The 23097-nt window shown below is 40.9% G+C and overlaps 1 protein-coding gene across 2 annotated transcripts in view; it reads left to right on the top strand.

Moving 5' to 3' along the window:
* The window catches only part of basp1 (brain abundant, membrane attached signal protein 1), a 50358-nt gene that overhangs the window by 14262 nt on the left and 12999 nt on the right, over positions 1-23097 (top strand). The window contains exon 1 of one of the 2 annotated variants that reach the window (XM_042225580.1): positions 17169-21699. The exons of the other annotated variant lie outside the window; for it this stretch is intronic. The gene's annotated coding sequence lies outside the window, so the exon portion shown is untranslated. Of the gene's footprint in view, positions 1-17168; positions 21700-23097 lie in introns of those variants that run through there. 2 annotated transcript variants of the gene reach the window in all.

Genomic DNA, 23097 nt, shown 5'->3' on the forward strand with positions numbered 1-23097 from the left:
CCCGAGGTACTTGTACTTGTTGACCACCTCCACCTCCTCCGGTGACACAGGCAGCTGTAGCTGATAGGTGACCTCTCCTCAGCTAATGCCTAAACATGACATTCGTGCCTTTCAAACATTTTTACTTAACACTAATTAGAAGGGTTGTGTATTGTTTCCTTGCACCTCTGCAGACTATTATATGCTTTATAGATATATCGTAGCACTCCCGTCTTTTCCAAATATGGTCAGTTGTCGATCTAAAAAATGCAACACGGTGTGACAGCAGGAACAGAATCAGACACAGCTATTTTGCAATGATTGATTGCAATAATATAATCAGTATTTCAACATTTTTACAGTGGAACCTCTGGCCATGTACCTTATTAGCATGAGACAATCTTTGCCAGCACTCCACTACCAGTTTTGACCAGGGACACAACATCAGTGGGAATATTAATGTCTCTAATTGTCTCCTCATTGTTGCGGTACCACCAAGAGCAGCCAAGTGCACACAAGTTCATGATCAAATGTCTCGTAATCACTGGCATTCACAACGAAGTCTGATGACTGATTTGAAGAGTTAGTTTGCATGATGGATGAAAGTCATACATGGTGTCCTGTGTATAAAGAACCATGTAAAATTGTGTCATACTAACATCAAACTCACAAAGAAGCAACTTTTATTCTGCGATTACTGGGATTCTGTGTGTGTGTGTGTGTGTGTGAGACACCTGTTCAGGATTTTCAGGTATTCTATTGTTCTTTATGTGTGCTTAACAAAATACAGAAAGGGGAAGGCATTCAAATAATCACAGAACAAAGCCGCAGTATATGAACATAAAATACAAACACAGCTGGGAACACAAAGTTTTTATTACTCGTTACGAAATATCACAAACAATGGTTATGACACGGAGTTTATGGACTTACTTGAATGAGTTTTCAATGTGAAAACTGAATATTCATGATTCCTGTTATTTGTGAATCGTTTTCTCTGTGTAGACCTCACCACAGGTATGTCAGGCCACAGAGGGGCAAGTAATCAAAGTATATGGCTGGTGCACTTTTCTTCCAGGCTTGAGTCAGGAAACGTCCCAGCCTGCCAGGCAGGCGGGCTGTCTCATTTAAATTCAGAGGCACCAGTGATGATGAAAGATGCAGAGACGAGATCACGATTCCTTTGAATATCCGTACAAACCGAGGACATTGCAGCTCTTGAAGTCTCCTTTCTAAACAGCGTGTATCTGAGGCCGGGCGGCGACGGCGGTGTGCGTTGGGAGGAAGGATTATTGGCAGGACCCTGTGATGGAGTGGAAGATAGAGCCGGCTGTCACAACAGTTTGGGAACTGTTCTTTTGAAATGACAGAGAGGACTAACACATCCACCCTGCACCATCTCCAGCACTGCTAAGGGTTCATTTTGGTTTTGTGGTTTATGATGTGCACTTTGCAGCTTATTGAACGTGTACGACGTTCATGCCTGCTTAAAATGGCTGCCATTTGGACTGTCAGAGAGGATGGATGGCCTTCAGCGAGGGGCTCTAATGCAACAATATTCCATAGATAGAAAACAATGACCATTTGAAGTGTAGCTCATCCAGCTCAGCCAGAAATGAGAAACAAAGTTTGTATAAAACTGAACAAAGTCATTGATATTTCTGAGTCTGACTCGATAATAATTTCTGTGGGACGAGCCCAGGAGAGAACGGACTATATTTATGGAGATGAATGACTTCAGTCGTTAATATTCCTCCAACACGTTCACTCATTAATTCATATTTTCATGCCCTTGTAGCCGGTCTGTTCCACTGTGACACAAGGTCGAAGCAGTGCAGTTGGAAGTTGTTTTCTGTTTGCACACCATTAACGACTGAGTTCAATCGACCTGTCAAGCTTCCTGCCGACGTCGTTGAATCAAATGCTGTTTCAATTTGCGTCTAGACTACTAACCAGGGACCATTAGTCCATATTAAGCCAGGATAAATGAAAGCAGACTCTACTACAGTCGGTTCTTCCTGCCTTTAAGCAAACTTCCTCCTGATTGGCTGCCCCTCGTGAACAGAATATTTTAACTGCAGGTGAGGGAGCGTCTGAGCTCACTTCACCAGTTGTGTGACTGACATGACAGTGACAGGGAGCTCCCCTCTCAATTATTATACTGTACATACACATGTATATACATTTACAGCACGGCTGCCTGCCTGAGCCTGGTTCTGCTCGAGGTTTCTTCCTGTTAAAAGGGAGTTTTTCTTTCCCACTGTCACCTTTATAGAGAAACTGGTTACAAAACAACAATGTTGGGCTGTACATCTGTCATTTCTTTAAGCCCACCGTTATCTAGAGCTTTTTACTACAAGCCTCAGTAGCCCAATCACACACAGATTCGTCCAAGTGCTTTTCTCTTACCTTGTCTAACATTGACACTCACACTGATGGACACACCAGGCTTCATTATCTCGCCCAAGGACTCTTTGAAAAGCAGACTTGAGGTTCTCCCAGGAAGCAAACCGCCAACTTTTCTATTGGTAGACGACACAGTCTCCCTCATGAGTCAGAGTCGCCACAAACTGGCACTGTCCAGTAAAGTAGAGCAATAATAATGCAGAATAAACACTCAGCTGTTCTTATTATGAAAGACTGAGAACATCCAATATGGCTGCCACAAGCTGCATTATGTTAGCTGAAAGCCGTCAAACATTTACATTAACAAAGACAACAGAGAACAGCTGATTCCTGACACACACACACAAATACACACACACCACGTCTCTGTAAGAGTAATACAAGACAGGTCATTGTGTTGGTGCAGACTATTTTCCATAAATCATGGAGGGAGCAGACAGCGCTCTGGTAGGAAGTGAGAACGGTTTGTACTGACCAAGACAGTCAGTCAGCCATCTTACAGACACTCAGTAGAATGTGTAGGTTTTTAACGTAGTTTGGGGGTAATTTATTAGAGGTCCCACAACAATAGAGATGGACTTATTTAATTGTAAAGTTGGAATTCTCAAACAAACACAAATGCAGGCAGGCGGGGCGCAAACCAAGAGATTTTAATGCACTGCTTTGGTGAAGAAACCAAAGGAGGCACAGGCAGACTGCGGGATAGTCTGACAGAAGTTGATACGGAAAAGTCAAAAAGAAGGGAACAGACACCGAAGACTAGAGAAAAAAAAACAGGAGGACAATCCAACAAAGACAGAGGGAAAGACAAGAACAGAAAGGAGGGAAGCAGAACAAAGGTAGGAAGTGAAAACAGATAAACACTAACCTTCAACGTAAAGAGGGAAGTAGCTGTAAGACGAATAACACGCTGACAAACATGAAGGCGGACGTGGAATCTGAGATCTTTTAAAACTAATTTGTCTCGTTTAAACAAGCGTGTGAAAAAATGGTTACAAGTGAATGCAAGTGCTGTAAAACGTTCACACATTTCTAAATAGATCTTTGCAGAGGTGTGAGCGTTAAGAAACATGAACATGCTCAAAATAACTGCACATTTGATTCCATGTTACACCTGAAGATCTGGGTCTTGTGGACCTGATTCCATTACAGTTGAAACTCTGGATTTCTTTCTCCCATATGGAGTCCTTCAAACTGCTACAAAGAACTGCTTATATGAATAGTTTATGGGAAAGGACACATAATCATTAATATTCTGCAGTTACACCAGCTGATTTGCATTCTGATGTACCAACTGCTCTTTATTATTCTGTAGCTTTTTCTACATGATGAATATCCGTTGCTGTCCAGATCCATACCAAGCAAAATAAAACGACTTTTATTTCCTCCAGACTGGAATGTTTGCAGCTCCCAGAGGCAGCACAGGCCCTGGGGATTCGCTCCTTAGCTTGCGTGGTTCTCCTTTGAAACCAAGAGACAATATTAATAAATTGGTATTATAAATAAATTGCTTTGGCAGATTCACTGGTATGAAAACACCGGGGTGTTTTGGCTACACTTTGTAGCTCTCCTAATTGAGAGGATTCAGTGCCTTTGACAGATTGAGTGGACTGCAGTGCATTGCACGATTTAGTAGATGGAGGGGCAGCATGCCAGACTGAAAACATTCAGAGAGTTGGCAGCATCCAAAGCTCCACTCAAAGGAAAAGGCAGTGGGTAGCTCAGCGCTTCAATTATCACTGTCTTCGTGCACTATTTTCACACTGATACGTTATTGAAGGGGATGCAGCTGTGGAATTTCTGATTTGTGAAGGCCATAATGGCTCATGTGGAGGAATTCTGCATTGTAAGCACGCTGGGTTTCTGCTGAATTATTGCTTTTTTTGTTTCTCTTTAAAAGGGCATTTTTAAAAAACGGTATTTAGGAGTTCTGCTGGAATTTCGCTTTTTGTAACATCAAATATTATGAGTGCAACGTTCAGTAGGCCAGTGAATGCAGCACTTTTGAGCTGCTCGCTTTGCCAAAACGCCATGTGTCTCATAGATACACACAGCGGTACACGCTGGATGTGTGTATTTTAATATAAATAGCGTATATTTTCTGGACTTCATCAAGTGGTTTTTATGGTCCGAAGCAAAGCAGCCATTGCAGCCATGTTGAAGAGCCTTCAGGTGCATATTTGAGAGAACGTGAAAGACAAAATAAAAATATAAAGCTCCGAATCAGGACGCAAACTGGCAGTCTGCTTCATACTGTGAGTTCCTATCTCAGTGCTTTAAAGATCACGTTTACAAAATCAAAAGAGCTGAATTTAAATTCACATATCAGCTAAAAACAAACAAACATGTACATGAAGTTCTGAGGTGGCAATGAAGTGAAACCCCTAGAATATGTTTAGTTGTGGTACCATTTGTATTTAATTGCGTGAACATTTGAGGCTTTTTTCTTGCAGTAACCACCAGGGCTGAAGAAAGAAGCCAAAACAGAAGTGTCGAAAGCTGCAGTTCCTCAAACGGCCCCTTGCCTCCAAAAGTGCATCAATCCTCACAGACTCACATGCTAAAAACGCCCAACACATATTCTCTGCAGCTGTTTTCCTCCATTATGACAGCTGTACTGGTGATACATGTTTGTGTAACTTATTAAATTAAGACTTATTGTTACGCATTATTAGGGCTTTGCTGCTTTGAGCAACAAGCAGCTGTAGCTCACTACCCTTTTGGCAAGATAAGGTTTACGTGGTTACAATAAATAATGCAGCAGCAATCGACATGTTCAAATCGATGCTTCAAAGCAGACTTAAATTTAAAAAGAAAAGAATTTATGATTAAAACAGAAGTCTTATAGAAAAATGTTGCTGAGCTGAAAATGTGCAATAACCTGGCCGCAGATGATTGTTGTTTCTTTGTTTGCTTGTTTATCTGTTTAATTCCTCTATAAGGATATCTATCTGGCTTCCCCGTAAAGATGAGTCACGAGGCTGTATATAGGAAGTTGTTATCTGTGCACACAACCAGTTTCACTCCTTTCGCTGTAATGTCAGAAAGCAGTGAAACTCAGGAACCTCATCAGACTCTTTGTCACTCTGACAGGCCGAACAACCAACCAGAACGAATGTCTTGATGTCTGTCTGTGCCCAGGCGACGGTGTCACATCTATTTGTCTGCAGTGTGTGTGTGTGTGTGTGTGTGTGTGTGTGTAAGACTCGTCGGTGTTAAACCCACAACCAACTTTATCTCCCTGTGGTCTGTGTGTTTGCTGTGTGCTCTTAGAGTGTCACCACTCTTTAAAGACACAGTGACTTGCTCTGCTCAGAAGTATTGATCAGTGTCTCACTGAAATAAAAATACATGTTTCTTACAGACTTATGTGTTTCCTTTTCAAACAAAATTAAATGTGTGGTGAATGTCTGTGCGCCCTAATTTTACCAGCTGGTGGTGCAAAGACATGCTGCAGATCTGTAACATTAGCAAATATTAGCATAGGTAAGCTAGTTAGATTTCATAGCCAGACTTAAACATGTCTACACATATTGCTAACTATATGAAATTAATATTTAGATGTAGGTATTGCCACTTAGCACTAGCTAAAAAGGTAAAGTTATTTGGGGGGGGGAACAATTATCTAATAATTTAAAAAGGCAAACCTAACCAAACCACCAATAATATCAATAATAACCTTGATTTATATAGCTTACACCTTTAAAAAAAGATGTCTTGTTTAAAGTATCTCTATATTTCTCTGTCATTACTAGTTATAGTAACAGTGTGTCATCTGCATAACAGAGTAAATCAGTACTGCCTTTGTGGGGTTGTTTTTGTTTTGTTTGTGTTTTTTCAGGGGAAACATGTTTGTTTCTCTAGATTTTCCACTCCACTGTTTTCCAATACTTTCTACAATCTCCCTCCAGGAATTTTTGAGCCCTTGTATTGATTCTATGATTATTTTTGCTTATATTGAGACAATGATTGTTATTCTTTCGCTGATAAATTCAGTAAAGCATAGACAGAGCATAAGGAAGCAGCACATAATATAAAAACTATTCACATAGGACTTACTTATCACTTAGCGGTTTCCTCTGATAGAAAACCAGCATTACCCTTTTCTTTATTTTTAAAAGATGAGTTATCCTGTCTCTAGTGTGGTGATGAAATATAAGCATGAAACTAACACGTTTAAAAAAATAGCGCTGGTGTCTTCCTGTTGTATAAAATATTCCTGCTAAAAGCTTCTATAGGTGACAGTGCTACATCCCCTTGGCCTTTTGAGATAATTACTTTTAGCCGTGCCATTTTCTTGTGAGACAGGAGACACCCAGGGTCCTCTCAGGTCGTGTTACTGCATCGGGGTTTAAAGAAAATGTGGTCATTACTGTCACAGTTAAACAGATTGACCCGTGTGGTTTGGGCTACTTAAGAGGAATATGCACAGAAAGACTTGCAGCAAAATGGCAACCATGCAGAGGTCATGAAATTTCTATGAAGTTTTAGTGGTGACAGAAAAATCATTGAAGAAGCAAAGTGACTAACCTGAACTCAGCCTTTAGCTGTTCCAGGAGAATTTGTTTGATGGGAAGGAAATATGTTAAAGTCAGAACAGGGGGTTTCCAGTTCCTGTGGCATTTTTATTACACACATTAAGGCTTGTCATGAACAAAACGGGTCAGCTGAGCCGTTTTAATATTTGCCGTTTCATCCACCACATTATTCTTGAGAATGAGTTCCATAAACCAATTGAGCATTTTGTTTTTCCTGATGAAAAAAATCTCACTTGAAATAATTGCAGCTAATGATAGTGTTGGCAGGAGGAAATGTTCTGTTTTGTGTGGACACGCTCCACTTTCTATTCCCAGAGACCCATGATTTCCCAGAGGATGAGAGGCCTGTGAGGACTTTGCTGCTATTTTTGGAAAAATGATTTGGGAACATCCACTTAAGTTTAATTTTCATAAAAACACGAATAAATGCCAAATAAGTGGGTTTTTTCCCCTTTTTAGTTGCTCTTCAGCTTTAATGAGCCAGAGGACACTAATTGAAACATTTCTCTTTCTATTTTTTTGCATTAATTAAATCTAACTCCACTAAGAAGGACGTGAGATTATTTACCGCTCTCTAGCTCCAGATTCCACCAGCGCTCATTAACGTTTCAGCTTCATTTTCACAAGGATTCAATGTGAGAGTTACTAGAGTTTCTACTTCCAATGCCAACACTGACAGGTTCACAAAGTTCACAACAACATGAACAGGGAAGGAAAATAAGTGTTGTGAAAATCTGTTGGCAGGAGTCCAGGATAAATGATGGAAATCGCTTAAACCAAACAAGGAAGCAAGAAAGCAAACTTACGAGACGGCCCAGCAGCTTCTTCTTCAAGTTTGCGTCCAGCTTCCACTTTGTATATAAAGGAAGCCAACTTCCACAAACACATCACATGGTTACAGTTTATCTTCCTGATTTCCAATTCCATTTGACATTTAACACCAGCGGCCTTGACCTTTTATTCGTTATTAGGCATTGTTATTGTCACTGCGGCCATCAGTCAGACTGCAAGATTTAGGACATAGGTCCGCCCTAATGTGAACACCCTGCCTGTCATCCCTTTTCCCACTAATTGGGGTCATTGGACTAATATGATACAACATGAAAATCTTTTTGGGTTCAATCTTGAATCTAACTTTTTAAATATAAACTCAAATTTATCCACCGAGGTCATAAATCAAATAGGACAAAGTTTTATTTTCCTATAGACTGAGTTAGTTTCAATCAGAGGTGCTGCCCCCTGCTGTACGTGAGAAAGAATACAGGCTTGAGGCACTTGTGTTCTGATTTCACATTTCACACATAGAAGCGATGTCCATCTTTGTCACGGCGGGACACACCTGTGTGTTTATGAAGTGGACCCAAGATGCAGACGCAGGAGAAAAATGAAGTATAACATAAAGCGAGCTTTTAATGCGGCTCAATATATTAAACAAGAAACGAGGGAAAAACTAAACTGAAACCTATACTGGGATAAACTAAGATTAACTAAGAGCATGCGAACCAATGACGAGAAACGTGAACATGAGTAAAATCTGACAAGACTTGACATGATGACAACAAATGACCCGACAAAGAACAGAAGACAGAGGACTTAAATACACGGGAGGGTAATCAGGGAAGTAGAAACGCCTGGGGAGACACAGCTGACACAAATGAACATGATGCCACAGGGGGAAGCAAAACACAACACAATGAACATGGAAACACTAGACTCTTCAAAATAAAACAGGAAACATGGAGAGACATAGACACGAGTTTGACAACGTGGACACAACACAGACATGAAACACAGACTGGACAAGAGACATAACACAGAAACCAAGACATGGATGAAACAAAAAGCAGAATACACCTCAGCTAAATCCAATTATTAATTACACAAGAACTCACAATCACAAACTTAACATAAGAAACTCAAAAATACAGACTCAAAACGCTGGGTCACAAAACTTTATAATCACATAGAGGAGAAATATCAGACATCTCCCTCAGTCTGACTTTATTTTTAGCCATCTATTCTTTATTCTGTCCATTACGGCACTTCATTGAAATGATTTCGCTCTTACCTTGATCGAAAGTTTCAAGCCCAGGAGGTTTCCATCAAAACATCGTCTGTAGATTTCCCCGCAGTTCAGCATGATGCGTCTTATCTTTGGGAAACTCCCGACAGGAATTTAAATTGAACTTCTGTCAGTTTGACTGAGATTTGGCAAGTGAATGTGTGGGAAGCAAAATCAGAAAAGAAAGAAACAACGAAATGAAAATACGAAAGGACTTTTACTTGGTGAGAAATGGAGGACTTTCTCACTTCTTTCAAGGTCTTTCATTCTTTTATAGTCACTTTACAGAGTGTTTTATTGCAAAGGTGCTACCGCTCTGACCTCTAGATTCTGTAATGCTGCTCACAGACAAAACTATCCTCAGTCAGCGTCTGGATTTTGAAGGGCAGCAGTTAAAAGCCTAAATGTAGAAGGTGGTGCTGATATGATGAGGTCACAACATGACATTTACCAGGTGACATGGGGAGGACCACTTAAAACCATTTCAGAAACAAGGAGAGGACGACAAGAGCAGATAAGCAGATAAAGTGTCTTAAAAAGCTGAAAGCTGCACCAAATAATTATAACATCCAGCCGTGATTGTAGTTTTTGCTCAGGAAGAAATCAAGCTTTAGTTTTGGTCTTTTCTTTAAAAAACAGCCCCAAATCACAACAACAGTCGCCTCAAGGAGCTTTATCTTGTAAGGCAGACCCTACAATAATAGAGAAAAAACACAAAATCATATGACCCCCTATGAGCAAGCACTTTGGCAACAGTGGGAAGGAAAAACTCCCTTTTAACAGGAAGAAACCTCCGACAGAACCAGGCTCAGGGAGGGGCGGGGCCATCTGCTGCGACTGGTTGGGGTGAGAGATGGAAGACAGGATAAAGACAAGCTGTGGACGAGAGACAGAGGTTAATAACAGATATGATTCAATAAGATAAGCAAACAGACTTCTCAGCATCACAGCTTGTTAAGGCAAAGGTAGAGTCAAAAATAATTATATATTTTGTTAATGTATTTTTTTCATGCAATCATGTGTGATGTAAGACAGTGTTGAATGCACACTCACGTCCACGGGATCTTCCATGAAGGGTGATGCTGTTTTCCAGAAAATCTATTGGTCAGTAGGTGCTGGTTTTGTATATGCTCCCAGTGTGCACTGTAAGCATGTAACTGGTTAGAGGTGAACCACCATCTATTCTCACAGCACAGGCCTCCGTTCAGTAGGTGATAGTCACTGGTCATCCTGTATCTTAGTCCAGCCTGGTACTGTGTAGTTTCACGTGTCGTTTAATGTTCATACTCAATCTGTCAATGTCACAGTTTGTTCACAATTAAAATACACCTTTATTAAAAGTATACTTTTTCTCGACTTGCGATGTCGTCATCAGTGCAGCAGTAACTTGAAAAAAACAACAACAACGATAACATCATATTCATTAACTGTATAAATATTAGCCCTGAGCATTCTTGGGCTCAAACCATCTGTGATGAACTACAGATTCTTTTAGTATCTGCAAATAGACAGATTCATTTCCCGTAAACAGCTGAGCTTTACTGTTGACAACTCTTTCCCAGGACATTACGATCTGTTATCATGTTAGTAAGTAAATCACTCCTTTAAACCCTTCCTGAAGGAGTCTCATGAGCAGATGATTTAGCCTTTTTATGAACTTGCTGATAAATTCTGATTCATGGTTTGTGGTATCCGGCTCAGGTGGCAGTTGTGCGGTTTGCGCCATTTTAACAGTACGAGGTGGGTGACTTTGTGACCTTATTTTGCGACTGACAGCTTACTCGACACCATCTGAACCTCACCAATGCAGTAAACGCCGCCCATCTGGTACCGCTCAAAGCAAACACCAAATATGGCGTGACCCTGGGCCCGCGCTGGAGGAGAGAGAGGCGGGGAAGAGGAAAAGTAACTTCTGTTTTACGCAGGAAGCGCCCTTGACTTATGGCTAGGAGCTGGATGACTTCAAATGAGGTTTCTTAAATATACAGAGCATCCTCTCTGTGAAATATTCACGGCTTTAAAACAAGGTCACCGGTGACCCAGTGCACCGCAAACAGCACAAAAAGGGAGGAATAAAACTCTTTAACTCCCACCCTGTGGTGTCTAGTTGAGCATATTCTACATCGCATGTTTTGTCATAAACAACCGATGACTCAGAGCAGCCCGAAGCTGAGAAATGTCAACAGGTTTAGCATCACAGCCTAAATTCACCCTCCTGCGTTTAAAGTCAGAACTCAGTGATTCAGATCAGGATTTATTTGGCTTGTGGTTTGTTTCTGGTGATAATTTAATTTAACGTGTAGCGAGTATGACTGTGAATAATTTATCTTTAAGGTAACACACTGCAAGTCTTATTTTCACCCTCGTGCACGACTCTCGTTTCTTTATGATGGATGTACATTCTTTGTGATTTATTCTGTTTGAAATTTTAATTTACATATTTTATTTATCTTACTGGGTTTAATCTCCTTATCAGGTGACAGAAGTTGGGCACATTTTGAGGAAGCACCCAGTCTGTGTTTGGCCTCTATCGTCCGGGGTTTCTGTCTTTTTAAACGTCTACATTTTCCTGCCTTTATTGCTGACTTGCTGAAAAATATCCAAACTCGATGCAGAGCTATCTCTCTGAATGTGAACATACAGCTTACATTTTGTAAAGGAGGGCCCCTTCTTGTTTTCTTTATGGCAGCCTTCATGCTGACGGATGGCTGTGTGTGTGTGTGTGTGTGTGTGTGTGTGTGTGTGTGTGTGTTTTAGAAAAGCTGCGGGCTAGTCAGAAGTCACATATTTCTCAGCCATAACATCCACAAAGCTCATTAATAAACACTGAGTGTTGTTTATCTACGCACATATAAGTTGTGCTGCTACAGCGCGTGTGTGTGTGTGTGTGTCTCAGCACATGCGTCAGTGCTGTGGCCTTGTGCAGACTCACACTCTGTCACACTAATAGAGTTTCTGAATCCCTGAAACTTTCCATATATTTATGTATGCAGTACTGTCACAGTCAGGTCCTGGTGATCAGTTTGGGTTCATCTCTAACAGCTGTTGTATTTTAACCCACTTGTTTCAAAGCTCCATTTTCTTGGTTTCCATGACGATGCATCGTCACTGAAGACACAACAGCACAGGGCTGCAGACACAATCCCTGCATCCTACTGCAAAAACCTCGTGCCGATAAAGATGCAGGACAGTTTGTGTCAGTGCACCCAAACACATAGTTGTTGTTGTTTTGCGTGTTAGAGCTGGCTGAATAATCAGTTAAGTACATAAGTAATCACCTCAACAACTTACAGCTGCTTTAGAAAAGAGGAAGTTCTGGTTTCCCTTTTTTCACATCTTTGTATTTCTGACTCTTTTGAGCTGTTCTTATTTAATGAGATGCATTAGATGATTTAAAAACTTGTTTTTCTGTCTAAATAATATATAATAAAAAAGAAATCTCTGATGCTTAGGTTAAATGAGGGCCATCTTGGACCCAGCAGGCCTCCCAGTTTGCAGCACGCTGCTGAAATCTGGGATTTAAAATCCTTAGTCATCATGGTTGTTTTGAGATTGGTTATTAAATCACTTGTATTAGATCTCATTTTCCCATGAAAAGTCAAGCGTAATTTATTCTGTTTAAACAGGGTGGGAACAAATATCCTGTGACTGAATTGTGTTGACAAGTTATAATGGCATTTTACATTAAAATGTCATTTAAAAATACATTTAAAACAAAGCCAGTAACAGATTAGCACTACAAAAACCACACATGCCCCAAACATCAGCTGTTCGTGCACCACTGTTCTCGTTATGTGTGAACGGATTGGCATCTGATCTTAATTTCTTGGAAACCTTTCAGTTTAATTTTTCTTTGTTTGTACAGTATTTATTATGTTTATGGTTTTGGCATAAGCAGCTTTTCCATCAGGCCACCCAGGAAATGGATGCCTGCCAAACAGCAGCCCCTTATTGCCTCAAATTAAACCTGTCTGCATCAAAAAGTAAATGGTTACAATAGCCATAGCTAAACTGTGAAGTCGTATTTAAATTTTAACAGGCGTCTCGGGGATACTCTGTTTACATGCAGATGTTGTGGCTGGAGCACACCGCAATTCTGGAAAGCAATGCATTAAGCTGGCTCGGGCTCTCACTCATATTCAGTGTGTTAGCATCATTTTCTGGTGGACTGTGACAGGTTGGCAACACACAGGAAAATACAAATAGGACACAAAATTTAAATCTAGCATGCAATTACAAATAAACATATTTACAGCCACCTTCAGTGGTCTCTATAGCTCACTTTATGACAACAATATGAAATTAATTTCTTTATAAATTTGCTAATTGGAATCCTCTATGTCCTCTGTAGTTAATGCACTAATTTATAAGATGAGAAAAATGAGGTTTGTGTGTCTGCGAGTTTTGCACAGCAAGTCTATAAATGCAGATTGTTAACCAAGCCAGCTAGCATTAGCTGATAACAGTCCACCCCCTCTACCAAATATGATTACTTCTGGGAACAGTGCTGAGTAATATCTTGATTGCCACTTACATCTTTGATATACAGTACGGTTCTACTAAACCAGGGTTGCCAACTCCAGGCCTCGAGGACCAGTGTCCTGCAGGTTTTAGATGTGTCCTTGATCCAACACAGCTGATTCAAATGGCTAAATGACCTCCTCAACATGTCTCGAAGTTCTCCAGAGACCTGGTAATGAACTAGTCATTTGATTCAGGTGTGTTGACCAAGGGTGAGATCTAAAACCTGCAGGATGCCGGCTCTCGAGGCCTGGAGTTGGACACCCCTGGACTAAACACTCAACTTTAGCATTAATAATAAATTGTATTTGTGGTGAGACTGGGTGTGGTTTGGGGAGACTGGCTTGGAGTTAGAAATAAGTACATCAGAGGGACAGCTCAGGTTGAGTGGTTTGGTTTAAGTTAGATAGAGGGATAGTGGATATATTAGACAAAGGATGTTGAAGATGGAGCTGTTGAACAGGAGGAAAGAGCGACCTCAGAGGAGGTTCATGGATGTGCTGAAGGAGGACAGTGTGGCAGAAAAACGTGCTAGAGTTAGGGCGATGTGAAGGCACGTAACGTGCTGTGGCAATCCATATAGGAAACACCCAGAAGCGTCAACACAAAAGGTGTCATTTTTCTGTATTTTTGCATACAGTCCAGAACGTGTTGTAGGGTAAATGTTAAAACTGATAGTGAAAAACTAGAAAAGGAAGCCAGTAAGTGTCATCAGTGTAGAGAGGACACGTGTGGGTGGATAACAAAAATATTCTAACAAGAATTTAAAATGTTAAAAAAAGAAGGAGGAGGCGACTTTGGTTTTAAAATAAAAACTTATTTTTAACTGTCGTGGTTACGTGTATTTATGATTTGACTGTTGGGAATTCCTCATGAATATCTAACGTTAATCATTTTATGCTGCAGGTTGTTGTTTTCTTTATGGCAACCTTCATGCCGACGGATGGTGTGTGTGTGTGTGTGTGTGTGTGTGTGTGTGTGTGTGTGTGTGTGTTGAAATTGGATCCATTCCCTGTCGGAGGAAATACAGCAGTCTGATTTCCTGCCAATAAACTGCAGTTATGTTCTGGTTGCACTGCAGTCTTTCTATCCACATCTGCAATGAGCTGCTGGTACTGCTCATAAATATATGTAAATGCACTTGTAAACAGTACACACACATTTTTCAGCACTCTGTGTGTGTATGTGTGTGTGCAGAGTTCGACAAATCACCTGCACACACGCAGATTTGCGCACAAATATTAGAATTACACGGTGGTGAAATGAGTTTTGCCATTCAGAATAAAAAACCATGTAACACTAACATAATGAGAATGTACAAGGTCGCATTTAAAGCCCTCTGAGATGCTTGGAAACAGCCATGCATGTTAAAGAGTAAAACTTGACGTGTTGTGTAATCATCTCGACAGCTGTGCTTGTTAATAAGGAGACTTTTGATGTTCATGCAGTTCAGTGAGAGCTGCTGCATCGATAATCAGTTTTAATCCTAAATACAGTTCATCACAGCATATTTACAGTCAGGTTACATTTTGGCAAGTCTATGGAAATATAAGCAACAGGAGTTGATGAAGTCCTCTGAAAATTTTTTAATTCTCTATGGACCAGACATAAAACGTCTCAAATTCTGGTAATTGCAAACGTTAAATGTTTTGATTTGAAGCTGCTATACATTCAAGTTTGGTTAGATACAGGCCCAAACACAAAGGATGTCAAATTATGTCCGCATGGCCATAAGAAACCAGGTTGAAAGTTGAAATCTGTCCACTCTGACCTTCTGATTTCCCTCCCAGAAGCACTAAAGCTGCAATTCCTTAAGTCACTTAAGGTCTTTATCACATACACAGACACACACACACAAAGGTCTTGGTGGTGGTGGTCAGAGGGCCCGGTGGCGCCAGTGTCCGGCAGCCTCGCCTCTGTCAGTGCGCCCCAGGGTGGCTTGGCTACAATGTAGCTGCCATCACCAGTATGTGAATGTGTGTGTGAATGGGTGGATGACTGGATATGTAAAGCGCTTTGGGGTCCTTAGGGACTAGTAAAGCGCTATATAAATACAGGCCATTTACCATTTACCATTTATGAATTTTGATTTCTAAATTGAAATCATCTGTATGTCAGGAGTCTGAAGGGTAGCACTGGCGCTTGCCAGTATGTTTTGTTGTTGTTAGTTTTGCTGACACTGTTGTTTTGCATGAGTGGAGACAATTTCTGTTCTATAATGGTGGTTCAGGTTTTTAAAAATTAATTCATTAATTAAAAGAATGAACTGAAACTTGGGTTGGACGTAAGATGTTATCTTGAGGTCTAAGTTTGAAAAATGTATTGTAAAAGGAACTTCTTTTATTCATTTTCTGTCACATAGATATATTGAACAGATGCCTGTAAATAATTAGTTTGTACATTTCTTTCTACATTTGGCTCTGTCACATGTCAGAGACTCAATATCCTCAATATGGTCATCTCAGTCATATTGGTTGTGAGTACAGAACCTCCACCCACCTGCTGTTTAACTGCTGTTTTTTGCAAGAGACCACCATTAGAAGAAGACTTCCTGTTAAAAGGGAGATCTTCCTCCCCACCATCAGAAACACCCTTCCTCACAGAGGGTCATCAGACCATTTAGGTTGTCTTATGTTGTAGGGTGCTTTGCTTTCAATATAAAGCATCTTCAGTGACTGTATAATTTAAAGCACTTTGAATTGAAGATAATTTAATGAATTATTCATCAAGTTTATTGGTAATAAGCATTTAACCATCAGCCACATCTATCCCAGCTCTAACTTTGGTGTTTTTTTACCTGCAGTTCCTTAAACTAACGATTGCTAGGATGAGGTTTTTGTTAAACAGCAGATGTTTATGCTATGTGTTGGAATTATGGGCTTTTATTTTAATACTTCTTATTGCGCCTGCCATGAATATCGCTTATTTATTGTGGACAAAATTTCTGGCTGATGCAGAAAGAGCAAATATAAGAAAAGTAAGAGACTTCGTGATATCTGTGGAGGGAAAATACAAAGTTTCTAAAAACCTTTGTCGAACAGGTTTATACTGAATGAGCTGCAAGAACTAAATATGGAAATTTTGGAAATGTGCCATCACTCGCCTACATATTTGTGGACGATAAAGAGGCACTTGCATTAACTCTGACGTGTTTGCCATTGAAACCAAGCCTTCAGCCTATATAGATAAGCTGCATATTTGCTTTTGAAATTCATGTTTGTCAGCTCTCCTGTGTCTTATCTTTACAATATGTTGTACTTAGCGCAGGTGAAGGTAAACAATGACAAAACCATCAGGCACAGCTCGTGTTTAAAAGTCAACACTTTTCAGCTTGTAGTGAAAAAGTTTTTTTTTTTTCCTTTCTGTCCTCGGATATCTTATCGTTAAAAAAGGATCTAAATGGCCTGTATTTATATAGCGCTTTACTAGTCCCTAAGGACCCCAAAGCGCTTTACACATTGAGTCATCCACCCATTCACACACACATTCACACACTGGTGATGGCAGCTACATTGTAGCCACAGCCACCCTGGGGCGCACTGACAGAGGCGAGGCTGCCGGACACTGGCGCCACCGGGCCCTCTGACCACCACCAGTAGGCAACGGGTGAAGTGTCTTGCCCAAGGACACAACGACCGAGACTGTCCAAGCCGGGGCTCAAACGGGCAACCTTCCGATTACAAGGCGAACTCCCAACTCTTGAGCCACGATCGCCCCTAATCTAATTTAACTGGTGCAAGTTTAAGTGGTTGCTTGTCGGTGCTAACTGAAATTTTATTGTGTTTCATGGTACCACGACCATAAAAACCCGATTCAAGGATGTCTTCCTCGGACACGTCTGCCAAAAATTGTTGCAAAAGGTCTTTTCAGATGCTAAGAAAGACCAACATCTGAGAGCAGAGTCTAAAGCAAGCCCTGGATTGGGAGCTGTTTCATGCCTACTCCTGTGTTTGTAATCCCTCCCTGTACGCTCACTAGGTTTGACCTGGAGTACAGTTATCGCTTGCATTTCTGACAGCCTTGCACTGCAGTTTTATTCCCAATAAAATTCACCATTTCCCTCTGCAGCCATTTTACTCAGTTCCTGATCAGTTTTGTTCTCTTGCAACAGATTCAGAAATGTTTTGAATGATTTAAGTCTGTTGCGGTTTTATACTGTATTTCTGCTTGCTCCAATAAAGTCAGTCCACTTTGTTTCCCACAGATTTAAAACTGATTTCTGCTTGTAGTGGTAGAAGGGAGATGGTAGAAGAAAGGGGGTGTAAGTGTTCACAGTTATATGACGTGTCTGCCATTTCTCCTTTGCAAATATTTATTTGTGACACAAAGAGCTGCTCTTATAAACTGGATGAACTTCGGCGCCACCATCTTAGACAGCAGCTAGGAACAGAGGAGCTTGCTGCGCTCTGCAGCCAGAGTGAACCAAGTTCTCCACCTCTGATAGCTTATCGTAGCCCTCAGGCTCACAGCTGATCTCCAGGAGAAGGACTACCCTTTCCAGCTTCAGTAAAGATAGTGGAGTTGGAGTATGCTCCACCACCGTTTGAGATATAGTAGGGGCAGTGCATTCATTAGATTCTCGTGTTGCTCGGACTATTCTGAAGCCAAAACCTACTGAGTCATTCTATAAATGACTTCTATAAATAAGCTGAAGATAAAGCTGTTCATTTTGAAACTGTCACCTGAAGGTGATTCATTATACTTATTGCTATATCCATATTTTTATTGTTGGATTCTGCTAGAGTTGTTTTGCATGACTCTTATATACACTTCGGTCATTTTTAATATGGGTATCAAGCATCGTAACAGTATGTATATGACAGAGAACAAGCAAAAGCAGAACAAGTGCATTTAACTCATTTGAGAAGATCCAGACTTTGTATGAAATGACTTTGACAATTTTTATTGGAAAATCTGCAACCTTGAGTGATTTCTTTATGCTATGTTCAGGATAAACTTTCCAAAACCTCCCGTTACACATACTAACTATCTCCTACTTGCAGTCAACACTATCTGGATCAGCTGTGAGCTAATGGAGCTAAAGTCTCACATGTGAGCTCTTAACTTGGACTCAAAAGCCGGAGACCAAAGGTTGAATGTTATACATACATTTTCCAGACTGATTATGGTTCCACACAACCTTTGAAACTGCACCCTACTTGTCAGCTATCGGGATTGTGTTGAGTGCTTCAAGTTCAATAGTGGTTTGAGTGGCGGTATTCATGCAATCCACAAGGATCTCCAAAGATATTTCTACTTGCTGTGTGTGGATTTCTGAGGGTGTATTGAAGACGCCTTTGTTCCTGTAGGCCCCCATAGTTCTCCACGCTGCTAAATCATTGAAGTCCCATTTAGCATGTTATGATGTTTGAACAAGGCAGGAAAGTTAAATCGATGCACATTCTGTAAAAACTCATCCCAAACATGTTTTTCTTGTGAAAGTGTCAAGACTTATATTGACACACACTGTAAGGTTCTTTATAGCAGCTGAGCTGACTGAACAGTACATACAGAGGGTCATTATAGACTTTCCTCCCACAGTGCCAGTTTGTTAAAGTAGCTGGAACCGGAAAGGTGTTCTTTGGCATTTGTGCCATTGTGTCCCTCCTAACTCCTAAAGAAACCATTGGTGTCACATTTAAACTCACTAAGTAATCCTCATTTCCTTTGGCATCCATCTATATCTTAGCCTGAAACTCTTTGTTTACACATCAAAGCTTTCTTTGATCTCTAAACCTAACCAGTGACTGAAGGTGAACACCCAACAAACTCATTGATGTGGTCATAAAATGTGAAACTTCCAGACTTCAAATTAAGAGTTCTTTGGAATTAAAACGACGATTGTCATCTTTTGGTGTTTAATATCGTCCCAAAATCTTTCTGGTATGTATTTCTTCTACACCATCAACATCTGGCGCCTTGGGATGAGAACGTGTCCTCGATGTGATGCTGCGGCTACCTCACAAGAGCAATCCGGTCATTCGTTCAGGTCTTATGTACTCAACAATCATTTAGGAGCTTTGATTTGACTTTCTTACACGGCAACAGGTTTAAAATGTCCCAAGTCTTCAGCTGTAAAAGTAAGGATAAGCAAAATATGAAGTTAAACTCCTGAAGTTAAACATTTGATGTGGAGAAAATTAACTCCAGAAATATTTGAAATATCATTTTAAATGTTTCGGATAGATCAGATAAAAGCAAAAGGTGACCTCGTCTGACAAAACATCGGTATTTGATGTCCAGGGATGAGAAGGCCTTGCAGAAACTGGTGAAACTGGAGTAATGATTGGACTCATGTAAGGTTGGTCAGATGAAGGATTCTCCGTGCTTTCTCTTTATGGTAACAGTATAGCTTGTCAACAACAAGTTGTGACAGTTAGACTTAATTCATGTTGTGTCCCAGAAACCATGCGGGGGGCAGTCGGTTCATGCTTTTCACTCAGTTCCTCACCGGGCTGCAGACTGAAGCACGTCCCTGTGGACATCACAGCTCACAGGCTGATCCACCTGAGGCTCTTTAGTATTGTCAGCATTTGGTTTGAATGCCATCACATGAATGAATTTCTCCAGAATGAATTCCAAATAGGAAAGACAGTCATTTGTATTCATACAGAAATCACTGAAGTCCTGAGTGTGGCTGAGAATGACTCAGGCAGAGCTCCTCTGAGGCAGACCGGTCAGACATAACTGTCTGTGTCTGGCTGCTGAGGTGGTGGATTTGAGATCATGTAAATATCAAACACGCCTTGGGGTTCAGTGACGAGCCGCTGTCTTTCGTCCTTGGATCTCCTCAAGTCTCTTATCTGTCTGTGAAAACAGAGCAAGTGGCCAAGGCAGCGAAGGCGTCTGACAAATCCAATCAGTCATACTCACCGCAGGGTTGGTGGAACTGACTCTTTTTACAAGTAGCCTCAGTAACCAGGTGCAGTGCTGTGTTCATGTGCCGTTATGCACTCAATAACCTCAGAACATCTTCAGGCTAGAGGCTATGACAGTACATTTCTGCTTTGTCGCCTTAAGTAGTTTTATCTTTCTGCACATTATAAACAAAAAAAACAGAACATTTGTTGTCATTCACACCAGTAGACTTTTGGGGCTACTGGTGTTTTTGATAGCTTGACAGATTTTTGTAAAATATTCCTGTCATACTCTTGCAGCGATATGACTTGTTTTTCTACTCTATAATCAACAGCTGTGTCTGAGTCATTTTGGCCGCCTCCTGTGGCAGTACTGCAACACAAATCATTTCTGAGAGCAGTGCGTCTGACATAGGTGAAAAGTGTAAAAGCAACAACTTTACAAATGATCAAAGTCAGGTCAAAGCGGGTACGAAGGGAAATCAGATGATGATGAGACACAAACAACAAGCTGTGCCTCACTCACTGCTAGAAAAGATGGAGTTTCCACATTACGGGACGCACTGACATAACCTATGCCAGTTCCAACACTGTGACTTCAAGTATCTGCTAACAGAGAGTAACACAGTTAAATTAATTAGCTCTCTTTGAGGACAAGAGAGGGAATCATTCTTTTATCTGCAACGCAGCATGATGTCTTTGTAAAGCACATCCAAGAACATAGATTTACTGAACTGGAATTTGTTAGAAAAACAATAAATGACATTTTTTTTAAGGTACTTATGTCAAGATTTCATTTGAATCAACTCTCCTGACCAGTTTGTAATTTAGCCAAAAACAAAGAAAAGCTGTGAGAATTAAAGATGTGAAATATTTAATATTGGGGGGGTCCTGATGGGAAGGGGCAGTTTGTTCTCCAGTTTAGGAGCAGTCACAGCAAAGGCCTGGTCTCCTCTGTGCTTTAATCTGGGCCTCGGGACAGCTCGGAGCATTTGATCCACAGACCTCAGTGATCTTGCAGGAGTGTACCAATTCAAAAAATCAGAAAGGTATGAGGCTAACAAAAAAATGCCAGAATTATTCATGAGCTTTTGGTTAAATGCCACTAAAGCCTTTCATTCAAACCAAACCTTTAATCAAATGGCCTACAGGTTATCAGTCAATGTACAGACAAGCGTTGGGGAAAGAGCGAAGTCCAGAAAAAGACAAAAGGTCGTTCTCAGGGAGCGTTGACTAGAAACTCATGGAAAGTAACACTTTCCAAACAGAGGGGAGAAAAGGCTGCAAACTTGGCAGTTAATTGAAAGCTTGACTCTGAGGGACACCAGACAATCTGGTAAGTGACAAGGGGAAATGGGGAGAGTATATCTGGGGGGGAGGTTGATTGGGTCACCGCTGACAGTTGGTGAATGAAATGGAACGGCAAACTTTGAAAAACAGCAGAAGAATTTAAAGGTCAAATGCAATCAAGCACTTGGGTTCCAAAATAAAACAGGAAGTGACTAAACAGAAATTGTGGTTACATCAGCTGTCTTGGTAAATGTATGTATTGCAGAGAGCTGTGGGTAATTTGCTGGAGCCGCTGAAACTTTGTGAGCACCTGTTTCATCGCTTAACAGAGCCTGAGAGGCTGACCTGGATGTGTCACACAGCAGTAAAATCTTTTCGATGTTTTACAGGAGAAACAAGGCCAGGGGCTTTGCCACGTTGCACAGTAAATCAGGATGGAATGACAAAATTATTACAGGCCGGTGCATGCAGAAAGGACAAGTCTGTATTATAGTTTCTTAGAATGAAATGAGAAGAGAAATCAAAAACAGAAACAGGGAAATAATTGTGCTCATAAGACAAGCCTGCAGGCTTTATTTTATTTGCTGCTTCTGATATTTCTTTCCATCAGCAGCAAATGAAGCTGCAGTTTTTCTTTTATCTCTCCCGGGCTCCCTTTTTATTTCTACAGAGGAGTAAATCACAAGGGAATGACCAAAAATACAGCTCGTATGGTTGATACTGTAATCGATGCACCAGTTAAGACAGGGTCACTTTTGTAAAACAAATTACAAAACAGTTAGCCGGCTTTTTTATAGGTCTGACACCCCTTCCAGCCTCTCTCCCATGGCTCTCTGAGGTTTGTTTTGCCAGAGATCTCTTCCTACTAAAAGGGAGTCTTCCTCCCCACTGCTGCTAGGTGCTTCCTCATAGGGGATTGTCGGATCATCAAGGTTCTCAAATCTTTCCAGTTCAATACAAAGATCTCTGAGACTCAGCACAGTGTTGTGAACACATTCAGTCATGCATTTTGAAAAGAATAATTTTCATTCGTAGATTCATGAAAAATAACATCTGACTGTTTCCAAGGTCATCATTCGAATCCAAATGTTTGAAATGTGCAGGAACGTGACAAGCAGAGAATTTGTGACGAGTCGCTTCCCTTCCACACAAACTTGCGCCAGCTTTTGCAGACATGGAGGTCATGTGAACATCTGAGGAGGAGAGGATTTAGCAGAGCAAAATGCCACTTAATCCACAGAGATGGACATAATCGCTTTCAGTTCTGTTTTGTTTTGTCTGCCGTTGCTTTCCTCCGCAGCCAACAAAGCGTCGGGATGGATTTTGTATTCAGTATTAAACGTCTCGGTAAGAAGCGTCTCAAAGCGTCTCGCTGGCTTTAATCTCTGCTGAGTGCGTCCTCTGACTCATAAGCAGCAGCTGAACACACAGCGGCCCTCTGTGG

Source organism: Haplochromis burtoni, unplaced genomic scaffold (assembly GCF_018398535.1).
Source record: "Haplochromis burtoni strain Fernald_Lab_line unplaced genomic scaffold, NCSU_Asbu1 Contig_175, whole genome shotgun sequence".
In the NCBI taxonomy this organism is placed as follows: domain Eukaryota; kingdom Metazoa; phylum Chordata; class Actinopteri; order Cichliformes; family Cichlidae; genus Haplochromis; species Haplochromis burtoni.